Below are 18,469 nucleotides of genomic sequence, written 5' to 3'. Positions count from 1 at the left end.
CTGGTAGAGACCATCATCAGCCCATTACAATGCTTTTGTGACTATGTTATGTCATAAAGAGAGCAGTGCAAAGAAGCCGGAATGTATCAGTGAATCGGGCCCATTTGTTTATAAATATAAAAATCACTAAAATATAAAATAGTAAGATTTTAAAAGTTTCTCTGCCATTAATTTTAAGGTACCTGTTATCTGAAAATTCCTCCTGGTCAGCTGTAAGGTTGTAGTGTTTTCTTGCCCAGTAGTTATTCCCTCTGTTATTTCCAATCCAAACATCATAGCCAGAATCTGCTAGTATGAAGCCCAGGCTGCTGTTGGCCATATTTGCAACCCAGGTGGTTCCCTCTAAAACTAAGCCATGCTGCAGAAGAACAGGATTGAGGCCTGAGAAAGAAAGAGGGATTATTTTACAAAAGTAGAATCTCTTTAATAGGATAATAAAATAATACTTGACTCCTCTCCTTTGATTTCTTTCAAAATGGCACATATATTGGAGATTTGCTACTAGCAGTCCCATATTAGTTATATGTCATTGTAGACAGTCTCATCATACCATACTCTCCATAATCTTATCAAGCTGAATCTTGAAGTAAGTGAGGTTTTTTTGTCCCCACTGCTCCCCTTGGAATGCTGTTCCAAAACTTCCTAAACTTATTGATGGCCAGTTTATATCCATTTGTTCTTGTATCACCGTTGGTGCTTAACTTAAATAGGTCTTCCCCCTCCTTGATATTTATCCATCTAATGTATTTATAGAGAGCAATCATATAGAGTGACTAGATAGCAAGTGTGAAAAATCACGACAGCGGGTGGTGGGCAATAGGCGCCTATATAAGGCAAAACCCTGAATAATGGGACTGTCCCTATAAAATCAGGACATCTGGCCACCTTACAATTATATCTCCCATCAGCCTTCTTTTGGTTAGGATAAACAAGCCAAGCTCTTTTATCCTCTCATAAAGTAGGTTTTCCATTCCTCGGCTAATCCTAGTAGCCCTTCTCTGAACCTGTTCCAGTTTGAATTCATCTTCCTTAAACACAGGAGACCAGAATTGCACACAATATTCCAGATGAGGTCTCACCGGTGCATGTAAAATGGGACTAACACTTGCCTTTCTCCACTGGAAATACCGCACCTGATGTATCCTTGGACTGCATTAGCCTTTTTCACAGCCACATCACATTGGTAGCTCGTAGTCATCCTGTGATCAACCAATACACCCGGATCTTTCGCCTCCTCTATGGCTGCCAACTGATAAGTCCCCAGTTTATAGCAAAAATTCTTGTTGTTCATCTCTAAGTGCATGACCTTGCCCTTTGTACTATTAAATTTCATTCCATTTCTATTACTTCAGTTTTCAAGATCCTCCAGATCTTCTTGTATGATTTTCCGGTCCTCCTCTGTATTGGCAATACCTCCCAACTTTGTGTCAACCACAGATTTCATTAGCGCACTCCCACTTTTTGTGCCAAGGCATTAACAAAAATGTTAAATAAGATTGGTCCCAAGACTGATCCTTGAGGAACTCCACTAGTAACTTCCCTCTAGCCTGACAGTTCATCTTTCAACATGATCCATTGTAGTCTCCCCTTTAACCAGTTCCTTACCCACCTTTCAGTTCTCATATTAATCTCCATCTTCTCCACTTTAACTAATAATTTCCCATGTGGAAGTGTATCAAATGCCTTACTAAAATCCAGATAGATTAGATCTACTGCATTTACTTTGTCTAAAAAATCTGTTATCTTCTCAAAGAAGGAAATCAGGTAGGTCTGGCACAATTTATCTTTTGTAAAACCATGTTGTATTTTATCCCAGTTACTTTTTATTTCTATGTCCTTAACAACTTTCTCTTTCAAAATTTGTTCCAAGATTTTGCATACAATTGAGGTCAAACTAACAGGCCTGTAATTTCCCAGATCACTTTTTATTTCTTTCTTAAAAATAGGTACTCTATTAACAATTCTACAGCCAGAGGATACAATCTCCAAGTTTACAGATTCATTAAAAATCCTTGCTTTTGGTTTTGCACTTTCATGTGCCAGTTCCTGTAATATTCTTGGATGGAGATTATCTGGGGCCCCCGATTTAGTAAAATAGAGCCATACCTGAGTTCTTACCATTTCCTATGCCAAAGGGAATTCTGTTGATGCTAAGATAATAGGAATTGTCTGTCATAATTTCATACTCCTCACTAAGATATCCTCTATAGCGAATGATCTCACTCTGCAGGAAACAAAAAAGATGTTTTCTAGAATTGTTTGCACTTCTGAACTTTTGACATTATCTGGGGCAATTATCAGGGAGTCTCTCACATGGAAGTACACCTCTACCCCGATATAACGTGACCCGATATAACACGAATTCGGTTATAACGCGGTAAAGCAGTGCTCCGGGGGGGGGGGGAAGGGCTGCGCACTCTGGTGGATCAAAGCAAGTTTGATATAACGCGGTTTCACCTATAACACGGTAATATTTTTTGGCTCCAGAGGACAGCATTATATTGAGGTAGAGGTGTATCTAGAAAGACTTATTTCTGTTTAATTTTCATAATCTTCTAGTTTCCAGGTTTCAGACAAGCCAGTAAACAAATCGGTGTACATGCAACCTGTCCCTAACAAGGAAGTACTGAAACTAGGACAGCTCATTTTTCACTACTTGTCTTATACCATAGGAATATTTCCATTAAGACGGAATCAGGTTTTTTGGAAAGGTCTTGGCTAACCTTCAAAAAAATATGGAGGCAGAAGCTGATTTAAATAAATCTCTAAAGGATGAGAAGTGAAACATAGAAGAAAATAGAGGGATTGGCTCTGGGTTGCTGAATGCACTCCTCTTAGCAGACAAAGTTAAAAGGAATGAACTATTGCCCCATTCTCAGGCAGAGTGCATCTGGGGAGTCTAGAGGTATGCGGTCTCTGGACAGTAACAAGCAGTAGATTCATAGATTTTGAAATCTGTATAAGGAAAAGAAGGGGGACACAAGAAGATAAATGAGTAGGAGAGGCCACCACTTGCAGAACTCCTTGCCTGAAAGCTGTATTAGCGAAGGACAAGAGATCCACTTTATAATAATGTCTAGTGACTGTGGGTATGGTAGCACAGGGGGCAGCTCAGCTTTACAGAGTTCCTAATAAAATAATGTTTTGTTTTTTTACTGAGAGAAAAAAAATGACTTCAGTTTTCCAAAGGCACACATATAAACATTGGGACAGTTACTTGTCAAGTGCCCCCAAAATGTGAATGGCTACAGCAGATAACCATAATGCTAAGCCACCAATGTCATCATAAATTCAGAACAAATGAGGAGGCATGGGGTGGGATGAGGGAGGATGGAAGAATGAAAGGAAAAGTGAGTGAGTGATTGGGAGGGGATGATAACAAAAGTGGGGTATAGAATGATTAAGGCAAGAGTGAGTCTAAAGTCCTACCAAGTCAGAAAGGCAACAATTTACACCACTTCACAGAGGTATAAATTACAATGCAAGGTGCAAGGCAGCAGAGAAGCCATTCTGTTGGTTTGAATTGAGTTCTTTGCCTGAATTTGGTGCTTTAGTGCTTTGCCTATGAGGCCAAGAGGAAGAGAGCTCAGATGGCTCAGAATCTGAGGGGAAGGTATAGATGATTCAGACAAGAGTGAGGTAGGGGAGTGTTGAAAGCTGTGGTAGGAAGAAAATGACCAGGCAGCAAAGGATTCCCCTGGCTAACATGTGCAGATATAATATCATCTCAGGTATGAAACTGAGAAGTACTGAGTCACCCATAGAAGTGCCTGTTTTGGAGAAAGGGATAGAGGGGTAAGCTGCAACTTCCGATAGGTTCTGATGAAAGGAAGGGAGCCTGCACTGGTCTAAACTAGGGACGGTAGTCCAGGGAAACATCTGGCTGAATAGGGAGAGAACCTTCTGTTTCTCATTTTTGCTGCACTTAATGGTCTTGACCTTGACTTTTGTCTGCCACTGGAAAATGTTGCACAAGCAGGGAGGCATACACAGTATTAAGCTAAGCACTCTGGATCCCCACTGAAAAGATGCACTCACTAGGACAGATGGCTTGATCTGGACTGTTAAGTATCACTCAGGTCCAGAGTCTCAGCTCAGACAGGAGCTGAACAGGCTTAGCTGTGGAGGCAGCAGAAAGGAAGGACAAAAATAAATTAAAATAGAAATAGTAGTAAGAATAAAAAGGAATGTGAGGTTTTAAAGGAGCATTCATGGAAGGCTGCTATACAGAACTGACTGCATTCCCATTGGATGCTCTAGACTAGATCTCATGTCTGGGCTCACCCCTTTCCAGTTTACTCTATACTCAGCAGCAAAGTTCCATCATGCTATGTCTGTATTTTCTCAAAAGTGGGTGGGCCATCCCAGAGATCCTGAATCGCATCCACCAATCTGGATTCACCTGGGAATCTTCCCAAAGGGCTTGCTTTCCTAAGATTTCCAGCCAAACAAGATTCTAAAAAGGTCAAGCAAGCTATGGAAAAGCCTCAGACTACTTAGAAACCTGCCACATTGGATTTGCAAGCTCTTTTAGATACTGAAGGCACAAACCCAGGAATGAAGTTGCAAACTAATGCCAGAGTGGCCGTGTCAGAAGGAAATATGCATTTCAAAGTCTACTATTAATAACAATAATAATACCTAGCTCTTAGATAGCACTTTTCATCAAGCAAGCTTCACTTCAGTAAAATTTTAATGCGAAGAAATCTCTATTCCCTTAGCGGTTTAGATTCAGGAAAATAAATGCCAGTGAATAATACACAAGACAGACATAATAAAATAGGGATAGGGTGAGTTTTGAACCTGAACAAAAGGCAACTAAGTGGATGGAGGGGGAAATATGGCTCCCAAATATAAAACACTCCATTCCAGTGTGATCAGTAGGTCTGTCTAGTGCACTCTGGAGAGAGGTTGCTTTAGAAACTCTGAAGCGAATAAAGGCTTGCACAGAGCTTCTTAAAAGCAGAGTTAAATCAGATTGGCAAAGGCCAACTACTGCCTACATGAGCAGTAAACACTTGAGGTATTTGGAAAGCTTGAGCAGGGCTTTGCAGCACTGGAAGTTCGCAGAATGCCTCAGAGTACAGGAGAAGCACCTGCCAGAGTAGGAGCTACACTAACTTTTGAAAAGAGTTCAGCCTGAGTTAGTGGTTGGTGCTAAGCTCCCATGATTCTTCCACTACAGGAAACGCTCCTTCACGCTTTCTAAAGCCAGGACCCAGCCCTCCTCAACCATTGTGGAGTACTAGCTCAGAGCAGTGCTCACACTCAAGGAGAGCAGTGTGTGCAAGTGTAGCATCCTGTGTGGAGGCCCAAGGGAAGGGGATCTGTGAATAATTTCACTGGGTTTACCTGTTACTATTAAATTTACTTCGTGCAGTTCAGCCTTGGACATCATTGGGATAATTATTATTGTACTCTCATTTTGGTCTCCATTTCAATCCTCTTCCTTAGCCTCCTTAGAATGAGCAGGTAACCGGACAGAAAAGATGGCATGTGCTTCTGCCCGCCAAGTGCCTCCAAACCCCGTGCAGCAAGGAGATAGCAAGGGCTGACCCCACAAATCAGTCATCACAATCTTTTTTTTTTAAACTTCTCTTTCCTTTTCTGTGTTCTTTTGCTGTATGTCTGTGTCCCTCTACCCATGTACATTACCGTTCTTTGTGAATATGGCATTGAACGTGATCCAGGTGCCAATATGTTGTTTGTACATTTAATTCATTTTAGTTCATTCATTTAAAATTTACAAGAGGTCATTTCATATGGACCCAGCCCATACTCTGGACTCTTTACATACATTTCATTTCAGAATGGTGAGATATTCCTGTATCATGTAACGGACTGCTCATAATTAAGCCTCCAAAAGAAACTAAGAAAGGTACTTGTGAGTTAGTCTTTTGCCGGTAAAGAACTAAAACAAACATATAAAACATGCTCAGAAAGAAAACTTGCAATTTATATTAAGCTGGGATGTAATGGAGCATTGTGGAATGATAAATAACCAATATACCATATATGCTAAACTAGGCTGGATAATATATTCAGTTATTGCCTCAACTAAGAAACAGAATGTAGTAAACTTTAAAACTGTCTTGCTCTGGTTACTCAGATCTTTCTTCAAGCCAAATCTGTTCTCTTCGTATTAGAACACATGTAACCATAAGGGATAACAATGTCTCAGGATAATCGTAGGGAAGGAACAGTGGCTTCACCGAAATGTGGCTTCCCCCCTGCTCCCAGAGGATAGTAATCTACTGCTGGCCTATATCAGCAGTAAATTAATACACCTTCCACCTCATGCTACCTCTCCTGCGCTGTCCAGTGAGTAGGAGGTGATGTTAAGGCTCCAGTCCTCTCCTCTACCCTGCTTGCTCCAGGAAGGGAGTAAGCAGGTGAACAGCTCCATTTACTCCTGTATACCTGGACACAAAATGAAGGTAGCCTGTGTAAGGGGGAGTCTTATGCCCTTTTAGTCCCCTGCACAGACATATAACCCAAGTTACAATCCAGCCTTTAATACTCCCATGAAAATATTACATTTCTTTTTAAATTGACAGCTATTACTTTGATTAAAAAAACAACATAAATGCACCATTCACTTTACCTGCCTCTTCCACCAGTAGGACTATACCAAAAACAAAACGCTGCTCTCTCTAATAAAAACATAGCCAAGGTCTCACTTATTAGTCTAATATAGCCTTCAGCAAAGGAACACTCCAGGGGCCCATTTGAAAAAAAAAAAAAAAAAAAAAAAGTAGTGTGAGAAAATAATTGCTAGATTGGGAAAAGAAGTTGATTAAAAGGACACTCTGTTAATGAAGAAATTAGTTTGGATGTTATCAATTCGTAATACACATCCCTACTCCCAGCCTTTTCTCCAATAATAATATGCAACTCACAATACTCATGAATGCTTCAGGATTCACATCCATTCTCCTGAACTCTCAATTCCATGTGTCAAACTCGCTACCATAATAAACAGCCACATCTTGGTTCTGTGTAAAACAATGCACCTATTAATAACATGGATATAAACACATATCTTGGCTTTGAAAAATTGCAATACATAGATGCAGAAGATAGTATTATAGGTACTCAAAACAGGAAACAAATATTAGGGATAGTGTTTCAGTTGTTTGGCCTCATCCTTATATAAGGCCTTTCATTTAACACATCAAAGTGATCATGATCAGATGAGTAACAGCATTGCATTATTTTTAAATACTGAATCTTTCAGTTTGCCCAAGTTGTCCTTTTTCCCAGACAGATCTTTCCTTTGTGTGGGAAAACTAACAGACAAAGCAGGAAACTCCACTTAGTTCCACCCACACAGAATTTTCATCAGATTGGGGAAGATAATTTACTCACACATGTGCAGACTGGTTTTAAGAGACTATTCATTTGAACTAAGTTTCATGCAACACCAACCCTGATTCTCATTAGCCTAACTTTTGTTCACATCACAAGTTGAACACTCCAGTTTTCTGTTTATAATTTGGTTGGGACTACGGTTACTCATGAAAGTGGGTGTTTATTACTATGGCATAGAACCCAGCCAGAGAACCAGAAACATTTAAGCTCCTTTTAGAAAATTAAACCAAAACAATTAATCCAATATTCCAGTCATGAGATGCTATTGCATAGTGCTTGGTCAGCGTGCCAGAATCACATGCTTTGTGGCATGTTCCCTTGGCAAATTTCAATTTCTGAAATTTCATTGGTTTGGCACAATCCTGTAAAATTAAGATTTAGCAGAAGTAATCACAACCATAAATTAATCAGCTTAAATGCACTGCTTATATTAATATATTTAGGTGTAAAAAATTATGTTAAAGTTAGGAAATGTCAGTTTCCAGTATAACGTGAATTCATCCCCCCGTGTGTCCATGCACAAACAAGAAGGGAAATGGCCATTGTTAACAGTTTATATCTCAGCAAAAGATGAATGGAATTTCATGAGACAGAGGAAAAGCACTTCTGTAGTCTGAGGGCATTCCCCCTGCTGAATTCCTCCTGTGCATTTGAACTGATTTATGGTTATACATATGTTATAAACCCAAGATTGTGTCAATCACATTAAATATAAAACATTGCAATTGCAAAGGGAACATAATAAATCCTCTATTATCTGGCACCCCTGTTCTCAGGAGATTCATGAAGTATCCTCTGGATGGAGCTCAAAGTACCATGCATATCCTAATGTTCAGTTCAGTAGAATAAATCTTCTGAAAACCGCGGCTGGAGCATGCACCTTCTGAGAGCCACAAAGGAGTTAAATCTACTAGGTACTTACTGCGCTATCATGTTTTCTGATCTTTATGTCATTTTTCCATTAAGTAAAGATAGATGTATCCTCAGCAGACTCCCCCATCTCCCCCCCCCCCCAGTTCTCTCCTTCCCCATTAAAAACTAGTACAGACCTCCTCATTCCTTCAGAAGGAATCTGACAGGGAGCAACAACATCTCTATCTATGGAACTGTCAAAATGCTCTACAGATTTGTTCTGATGCAATAACCAAGAAATTCAGAGACAATTTATTAATCAGTCTATCTCCAGAAAGGTAACCAAAACACAGTTTTGATTCAGAGAAAAAGAAGAGATTACCAGAGATCACTTGCTGCACCAGACGGGAATCAGATGTCTTAATGGTTGCAGTGTTGCTGGCCCTAATTTAGATGAAGCAGGAGAGAGAAGAGAGAATAAATCACACAGAACTTTTCTCCCCTGCTAGTTATTACATCAGTATGTTATTATTAAAGAGTGTGCACAGCAGCATCTCTGTTGCCTTCCTTTATTATTAATAAGCATAATTTTGCAGGCTGTGATATGCTTTCTAAGGAAACACTCATACCTTGCAGCTGAAAGGCTGATTTATGGTTAGGAATTTCAGCTATGAATACATTCACCTATACATGCTCACACTTGAATGTTATGTTTAATGTGTTTTTTATTACCATATATTAACAAATCATTCCCCACTTACAGCAACAGCTATCAATACATGTTTGTTCCATGTCTGTATTTTTAATTAACTGAAAAGTCTAATCAAGATTTTCTGTTAATTTTATTTTACATTAAATTGTACCTTACAAATCTCATAGCAGATTATTAACTTTTAAAATTGAACTGCAATTTGGCCAGTAAAAACATTATCGGCAAATACTTTCCAACAACATCTGCATATTCTTATTAACAAGACCATTTGTAGACAGTTAAAAAGTAAATACTGTAACTCATTAAATTATTCTATAGTGTTAGCCAAAATTATTTAGCCAATATTAGGTAGTTCTAAAGGATTTATACTTATGGTAAAAGAACCAGTTTCCTAGCATGCTTTGTACTGAAAGATATTAAACTGATGCATATACTACTATAACTGTTGCAAAGTAAAGTAACTGGGTGCAGAATTCCAGTAGCCTGGACAGCAGGAGCAAAATGCTTGGGAAAGGAAAAATTAGAGTCCACCATTTGAGGAATTTCCAGCCTATGGTAACAGACTGATTAGGTAAATGTTAACCTCAAACCTCAGTGTATACTTTGTTTATAAGAAATCAGACCTGATGCAGAAAGAAAACTGAAGATCATTCAGGGTAAACACAAGTTAAGATCTGTGCCATTAGCTGGAACTACAGGTATCTGATAATAAATTAAGGGCAATCTTTGCTAACTATAGGGAATCTTTTCTCCATGTCTGCCTCAGAATATGCTGGATAAAAGCACTTTCCACAGTGTACATTTTGGAGGACTCTTGGATTTCTTTTCCACATCGCCAATTTTTTTTTAATAAAATGAAAACAAAAAATCCAGTTAATACTGTGTTCTCTCCCTGTTTATAAGGTCGTTTCAGTTACAAGTAGTGGAAAGAAGGTTTGAGATAACATGAGGGTCCCAAGAACATACTCAGAATTTAACCATAACAAGAGGAGGAGAACAGCCTTAACATGACTATTATTTGTGTATCCAGTTCCAGTACTGAGATCTATAATCTCAATTCCATCCAACTGCTTTTCTGTCCACTCAGCTCCCTACTCAAAATTTTGGTCTCCTCTCTATCTCCTTCCCAAGATTATGCGCTCTCATTCATGCACACCTGACTGGAAGTAGAGAGCAGCAATGCACTCATTTTGACCAACCTCTTGTTATAAATGTATGTGAATAATATTCACAGTGAAATTACAGGCCCAATCAAACCTTAACTATGAAATAGGAACAAAAAGACAAAACAGATTTAATCATCTTCTTCTGAACGTACCTATGGTCCAGAGAATACCCAATGTAATATAGGTTCTGTTGTCCAGTTTTCTGCAGAATGAAGTCTATCAATGCTGGAAGGTCATATAATGGCCATTTCATGAAAACTGCAACACAAAAAGAGAAAGTTGCTTGCATTACTGAGTTGTAATTCTTGCTCCTATGCAGCATTTAATAGCAATTACTGAACCACACATCTGTCCATTAATAAAAAATAAAGTAGTTTTGGATGTGAATTGTTTCTTTAGATATTTTTGTGTGTGTTTATTTTGTTCTGAGTTGTTAATTAAGAGAAAAATGAGTTTTTATATAAAGTGAGGCATAAGAGTCCTGGGCTGAGGTAGGTACAATGGAAGCTGGTTTCTTTCTGTTATTATTTTGTATATGTCTATTATATCCCCTCTTCTTTCTCCTCTCTAATCCAATAGTCTCAGTCTTTTCTGCTTTCTCTTCGTTGGGAAGTCTCCCCATGCATATAACCCGAGACCTCCATTTCTGCTATATCCTTTTTAAGATAGCATGACCATATTCAACACAGTATTCTAGGTATGGACATTGACTTGTATTGTTGCCCCTACTGTTCTCATCTCAGTCTTGCTCCTCTGCTGAACAATAGCATTCAAAGGTCTGGCAGTTTGGTTTCTGGTGCAAGAAAAATCAGTGACTGAATCCGGGTATATTTTAAGTGTAACTTGATTTATTTACATGTGTACACCAACCCTGACATGAGATGGTCAAACAGCATACGGCTCAATCCCTTCTTCCAGGAATTGCAGCTCAACATCAGAGGCTGGTGCTGAGAAAGTAACCTACCTATGCCTGACCCTAGTCAAAAGCTCAGGGCAGAGATCAAACACTTCTGTTCAGACTCCATCTCTCCCCAAGCTGCCTCTACACAAAACAGCCTTGCATAGCTAACACTAACAATAATACTGCATTTCTTTCCAAAAGCAAAAACTTTTTCTCATGCTAAGAAAAAGAACTTTGAAGACTCTGTGTAACAGTGCTTACGGGGGGATGGCTGCCATAATAATATATCAGTATATTTTCAGTATTTTTCATACCATTCATTATGCATCCTAACATTCTGGCTGCCTTTTTTTTTTTTTAAATAGTGCTGAAAATTGAGCAGAGGTTTTATCTGAGCTGCCCTTAGAACTCAGCAATGTGTCAGCATAATTCACATTATTCCTTCTTATCTGCATTAGCTAGCGTTTGTTATTCTCTATGCATTTTCCTCGCCTATCATGCAGATGCAGTGCAGTGAGACAGTGGTATAGCAGATTGGGCACCAGCTTGGGAGTCAGAAGATCTGGATTCTATTCCCAGCTTGGCCAATGACCTGCTGCGTGACATTATGCAAGTTAATTGACACCATTGTACTTGGTTTGCTCACCACTCTGTCTACCTTATATATTAGGTACTTAACTCTTCTAGTTACAGACTGTGTCTTACTATTAGAACTGGCTGAAAAGTTTTTCATTGGAAAATTTGCCAAAATAGATGTTCCAAGGGAATTTGACAAATTGTCAATTAGAAATATCCACTGTGAAAAGTCAAAATTTGGAATTTATCACAACATGAAATATTCAGAAATATTGTATAAAGTCATTGCAACACTGTGGCACCCACCTCTCATAAGGGCCCCCTTCTGGTCGGGTGTGTCTGCAGTTTTTAAACAGTCTCAGCCCTAGTATCCAGCCATAACCCTAGGGCTTCCTCCCTATCTGGACCCTTCTGGCCCCAGCTCTCCAACTGGGCCACTAAGTAGTTCAGCTCCCCTTCTGGGAGTATATTTCTGTCCAATTGCATACCACTTCTCCAATGGCCTATGGGGCGGGGTGGAGGAGGGCAGGCCCACTCACTACTCCAGGTCCCAACCCTAGGACCTTAAGGATAGCAGCCACGTGCTGTCATATCCCATTAACAACTGCTTTCGATTCCCCGGATTACTTCCCCATGGCCCCGCCTTCTCCAATGTTTCACCATTACTTCAAAGCTCTTCTAAGTTTAGGCCCAGCAGCCAGCCAGGAGCACGTTCTTGCTCCCACAGGCTAGGTCTACACTACCCGCCTGAATTGGCGGGTAGAAATCGACCTCTCGGGGATTGATTTATCGCGTCCCGTCGGGATGCAACAATCGATCCCCGAATCGACACTCTTACTCCACCAGCGAAGGTGGGAGTAAGCGCCGTCGACGGGAAGCCGCAGCGGTCAATTTTGCTACCGTCCCTACAGCGGGGTAAGTCGGCTGCAATACATCGAATTCAGCTACGCTATTCGCGTAGCTGAATTTGCGTATCTTAAATCGACACCCCCCCCCCCCCCCCCGCAGTGAAGACCTGCCCACAGTCTCTGTCAGCATTGAGCTGTCCATGGTGCTGCAGGTCCCTTTGACCAGCCAGGAGCACTAGCTGCACTCCTCTAGCTCCAGCAAGGAAATCACTGTCTCTGGCTTTGCAACTCCTTTTGTACTAGCCTGCAACCCTCTGACCGGCCCTTTAAGAAAGTTAAAAGGAAATGATTCAACTTTATTGGAACGAAGCTGACACATTCCTTTGGAATGTTTCAACTGTGTTCAATCAGTATTTCCTGATGGAAAACTGATCCATCAGATCCCCCCCCCCCCCCATCCCATGTACATTGGCCAAACCGGACAGTCTCTAGTGTCTCAGTGACAGACTTGAAGGTGGCAATTTTCAACAAAAAAGCTTCAAAAACAGACTCCAAAGAGAGACTGCTGAACTTGAATTAATATGCAAATTAGATACTAGTAACTTAGGTTTGAACAGAGACTGGGAATGGTTGGGTCATTACATTAATTGAATCTATTTCCCCATGTTAAGTATCCTCACACCTTCTATGGGCCTCCTTGATTATCACTTCAAATGTTTTTTTTCTCCTGATGATGATAGCTCATCTCAATTGATTGTCCTCTTACAGTTGGTATGGCTACTTCTATCTTTTCATGTTCTCTGTTTGTATAAATATCTTCTTGCTGTATGTTCCATTCTATGCATCCGAAGAAGTGGGCTGTAGCTCATGAAAGCTTATGCTCAAATAAATGTGTTTGTCTCTAAGGTGCCTCAAATACTCCTATTCTTTTTGCGGATACAGACTAATACGGCTGCTACTCTGAAATAAATAACGGTGAACACATTCCATTATTTCCAAACTTTCTCCAATAAGAAACTTACAATATTCATAAATGCCTCAGGATTCCCATGTCCTCTTCTTATGAGTTCTGAATCTGCAGTTGCTTGTGTCAGATATGTCACCAGAATGAACAGCCACATCTTGGCCCTGTACAAAATAATTTATCCATCAATAGTTTTGGTAGGAATGCATTCATAAAAATACACAAGCCAAAATATAGAAAATATAGAATGAAGAGATTAAAGAATATATAGTTAAGTTAAAAGTAGGGCTGTCAATTAATCGCACTCACATGATTAACTCAAAAAAATTAATTGCGATTAAAAAAATTAATTGTGATTAATCGCACAGTTAAACAATAGACTACCAACTGAAATTTATTAAATATTTTTGGAGGTTTTCTACATTTTCAAATATATCGATTTCAATTACAACATAGAATTCAAAGTGTACAGGGCTCACTTTATATTATTTTTATTACAAATATTTGCACTGTAAAAATCATAAACAAAATCATAGAATATCAGGGTTGAAAGGGACCAACTTTCCAACCCCCTGCTCAAAGCAGGACCAATCCCCAACTAAATGCCTGACCTTAAAAACCTCTAAGGAAGGAGATTCCACCCCCCGCCAGGTAACCCATTCCAGTGCTTCACCACCCCCCTAGTGAAAAAGTTTTTCCTAATATCCAACCTAAACCTCCACCACTGCAACTTGAGACCATTACTCCTTGTTCTGTCATCTGCTACCACTGAGAACAGTCTAGTTCCATCCTCTTTGGAACCCCCTTTCAGGTAGTTGAAAGCAGCTATCAAATCCCCCCTCATTCTTCTCTTCTGCAAATGAAACAATCCCAGTTCCCTCAGTCTCTCCTCATAAGTCATGTGCTCCAGCCCCCTAATCATTTTTGTTGCCCTCTGCTGGACTCTCCAATTTTTCCACCAAGCCCCAGGAACCTAGGTAAGCTCCTTCGGGGTTACACTAAAAAGAAAATGAAAAAAAATCATCTGAAGCTTTCTGAGAAAAACGATTGAAGTTGCTCCCAATATTATACATGGGCTGATAGCTCAAGTTCTTCAATACTTTCCATTTAAACACTATATTTTCAGTGGAGTATGGCTTTGCCAAACTGTCTCCAATTAAATTTACATGCTGAATTATTTTGGGAAGTATCATCTAAAAGTGTTCAGCTATTTTTGAGAATGAGATTAATGAAAAATTTATTGTTTTGTCCATATTCCATTTTTCGTGTGGAATAAAGTAAAGGTGTAATTAAAGACTGTATCATAATGCATACATGCTTGGGAACTGAATTAAGGTTGCACTGTCAACCAGAAGTCTGGCATTTACAAAATGTTGAATGCTTGGCTTGGCAACCTTATTTTTCTTATGTAGTTATTTGGAGGTAACATTTAATGTACTCAGAGATTGTTGTTCTAATCAGGTTTAGATGTGTGGCTTCAGCTAAAAAAGCTGTAAAATAAAAGCTGTGGCGAGAAAAAATCTGCAGTAGTTCATTTGTGATGGACAAGATGGCGAGAGAATTGGGAAGTGAGCTTTATATGAAGATGCGTTTTAAGTCCTAATGGAACACTTCCTTTGCTTGAAGTGTACACATCTTAAAAAACTTTATTCATTCTACCTGCTGAGGTCCCTAATTCACAGCCCTGCTGCAGATGCCTTGACATATCATTTTGTTTTCTGTCCTTCCCCACCGCATGCTCTGTACCAGGAGCTGCTGCAGAAGCAGTACAAGTAGGTCATATGACAACAATGAATCTGGCCCCCATCTCAAAAGTTTCAGCATCAACCCATAACATAGGATTTAGCTAGATGCTGAAATCTAGTCCTTAATGCGAAATGATTTATTATCCACTTTTGAAAACAATGAAAGGTGTAACCCGCCTTGTTCTGAACATAATTCTGGAGTTTCTGATGATTTTCAGGAAGCTCAACCTCAGTACACATCTCCAGTATACCCTCCTCCCTCAGAGAAAAAGCAACCAGAAATACCTCATTCCAAATACAAGCAAAGAGTTGATCCCTCCCAACCCCTTCTGAGGGAGTCTCACAGGCAGCAGCAATTCTGCCATCTATGGAAATGCAAAGTTATCTACAAATTTGTTTTGAGACACAAATCAAGTCACAGAGAGGAGAATGATCCCCCAGCCTGTCCCAGGAAAATCTGAGTCAGAGTTAAATGAAGAGAAGGAGTTACCCACCACAGTCCTGCTGCTGTACCAAGTGGATTCAGATGTCTGAGCAGTGGTAACTCTTATGGCATCAGTGTTAAAAAGCAACATGAGAGGACTGATACCAGCCATATCATTATTTCTCATACTTCTTGCTCTCCAATCAGGAGCAGCCTTGAAGTGTCACTTACCAATTCTACCCCTCCCCCTTCTCTCTTTGGACTGATTTTTAGCATTGGATATATTTACTTGGACTTATACTTCCCTTAGAGGAGCACCCATTCAAAGCTCTAGGCTCCCTGGAAAGTTAAAGGTACATATGACAAAGTAAACAAACAGACTCTGGCAATTATGTTAACAGTAAAGGAAATGCATGGCAATTATATCTCTGCTCTTTACTAACAGAGACATAATACTGACTGGTTGTGATCTGCTGTCTTAAAAAAAATCACTCTAAACTTGAAAGTAAAATGTAGACTTGGAATCAGGAATTGTCAGTAAATTCAGGTATGAAATATTCACCCAAATTCTGTATTCATCAATCACATAGAATCACTTAAATTGTTGGTAACAGGGGATTAGCCTATAACATTAATCCACAACTTGGCTCATTGTCAGTCCCTAAGGCCTGAACTGTAGAGGATTAGTTCACCCAAGAGTTTTTGTTTTTGTTACATAGGGATTAATCTTTCCTCATCACAGCCTTTACACATCAAGACGGTATAAAGAAAAACTGACTAAGCTCTTGTTTCAAACACCTTGAGTCTTTTGTTGCTGCCACATAGTCCTGCCAAGGTAGAAATCCCTGCTTGGAAACCCCTTTGATGCAGTTCCTTCCTGTGGCAGGAATCAGGCAATAGGCAAGGTTCATCAGTGTGCTCATGGTGCGGGTGGGTTATTTCCAGTGGCCCACTAAACCTCCACCCAGCTCCTACGCAGAAGGCATTGCCCTCTACATCCCAAGTGCACAGGATGAGCTGTGAGTCTAGAAGCTGTGGCGAGAGACCAGCAATCCGGGATGATAATAGCAATTTCTTGTATTCCTAACAGCCTCTGTATTGCATGGTGACACAGAGATACCCTTAGCTTGGGGGATGGACCAGAAAACAGGTGGATGCTGGCAACTGGATACTCCGATACATCACCTTGCAGCTAGTTATTTCATTTCTTAGTTGCCTTCGTCTTGGTCCAAACTCAGAAATTCTTTATTACTTGTTAAACGCCAGTGATGTCCTCAGAGAATTTGAATGGTTCACTAAGCCCCCAGTCTCACAATGAAGTAAACCTAGGCCATCCCTGATAGGTGTTTGTCCAACCTGCTCTTAAAAACCTCCAATGAATGGGATTCCACAATTTCCTTTGGCAGCGTATTCCAGAGTTTAACTACCCTTATAGTAAGAAGGTTTTTCCTAATTTTATATATATATATATATATGTACACTCAATCTCCCTTGCTGCAGATTAAGCCCATTACTTCTTGTCCTACCTTCAGTGGACATGGAGAACAATTGATCACCATCCTCTCCTCTTTATAAAGCCCTTAACATATCTGAAGTGTGTGATCAGGTTGTTCATCTTGAGCTTTCTTTTCCCAACTCTAAACATGCCCAGTTTTGTTAAACTTTCTTCAGAGGTCAGGTTGTCTAAAACTTTCATCATGTTTTGCTGCTCTCCTCCAGACTCTCTCCGATTTGTCCACATCTTTCTAAAGTGTTGGCTCAGTACTCCAGTTGAGACCTCATCGAGGCTGAGCAGAATGGGACAATTACCCCCATGTTTTACATATGACACTCCTGTTAGTGCACCCCTGAATGATATTAGTTTTTTTTGCAATTGCATTACATCATTGATTCTTATTCAATGAGAGTGGGGCCTGAAACTGGGAACGACTGATGAGACCAGTTCCATTCAATGTCTAAGTGACACACTGTGGCAAATTGCCTGCACTACTATAATGGATCCCACGCTTTCTCTTCTTGTGGGGGTGTTCAGGGCACCGTTTCTCGCCCCTGATCTGGGGTATTAACTGTCCCACTAATATGCCAGAGAAGGGGAGTGGAGAGGGAGGGACCCGGGCCCGCCCTCTACTCCGGGTCCCAGCCCAGGGGCCCTAGGGATAGCGGTGAACCACTTGAACTAGCGATTCCTTCTCCTGGGCTACTTCCCTCTCTGGCCCTTTAGCTTCGGGGGCTTCCTGCCCTCTCTCTGCTTGGGCAAGGTTTCTCCCAATCCCTTGTACCTGTGGAGTCCCTCTGCTCTGTACAAGCTGGGTTTCCCTTTACCTAGGGTCTTGGTCTTCTGACCTGCCACAGCACTTTTCCAAAGTGTCTTCTGTTTCCCTCCAAACTGCTCTCCTCCAAACTACTCTCTGCTCCAACACCAAACTATTCTGCTTCAACTCCTTCAACTGTCTGATTGAAGCAGGGGGGGTTGATCAGTTGACTGGCTTCAGGTGCTCTAATTGGCTTAATTGGCTTCTGGTGCTCTAATTAATATGTAGCAGCCTCTCTTCCCTCTACAGGGAATAAGGCTCTCATCACCCTGGGGCTTACATATCTCTCATCTATCACTCTCCTGCTGCCTTGTGGCCATGCTATATCACACACACAGAGACCAATTTTCTCTCAGTACCTGACTCCAAAATGCCCGAGAAGAACTGAACATCCACTATGCACTCCAAATAAAAGATCTGTGGAAACAGCTCTCTCCCCTCTCAGAATTATGTAGATTCGGGTTGAAAACAGCTCTTTTCCTTAATTAAATGTTCCGAGTGAAACTAACTGATAACTCACTCTGTAAATAACTGCTAATGATGCAGCCATAATGGAAGGCCAGGGTTACAGTTTCCTGTCTCCTGTCCCTTTAAGGGT

General features: G+C 40.4%; 1 pseudogene; it reads right to left on the bottom strand.

Annotated features, from left to right (window-relative positions):
• The window catches only part of LOC101948201 (lipase member M-like), a 34,225-nt pseudogene extending 20,678 nt beyond the window's left edge, over window positions 1-13,547 (bottom strand).
• Window positions 13,548-18,469: the final 4,922 nt, after the last annotated feature.

This window comes from Chrysemys picta, chromosome 7 (assembly GCF_011386835.1).
Source record: "Chrysemys picta bellii isolate R12L10 chromosome 7, ASM1138683v2, whole genome shotgun sequence".
In the NCBI taxonomy this organism is placed as follows: domain Eukaryota; kingdom Metazoa; phylum Chordata; order Testudines; family Emydidae; genus Chrysemys; species Chrysemys picta.
This window is presented reverse-complemented; position numbering and strand designations above follow the sequence as displayed.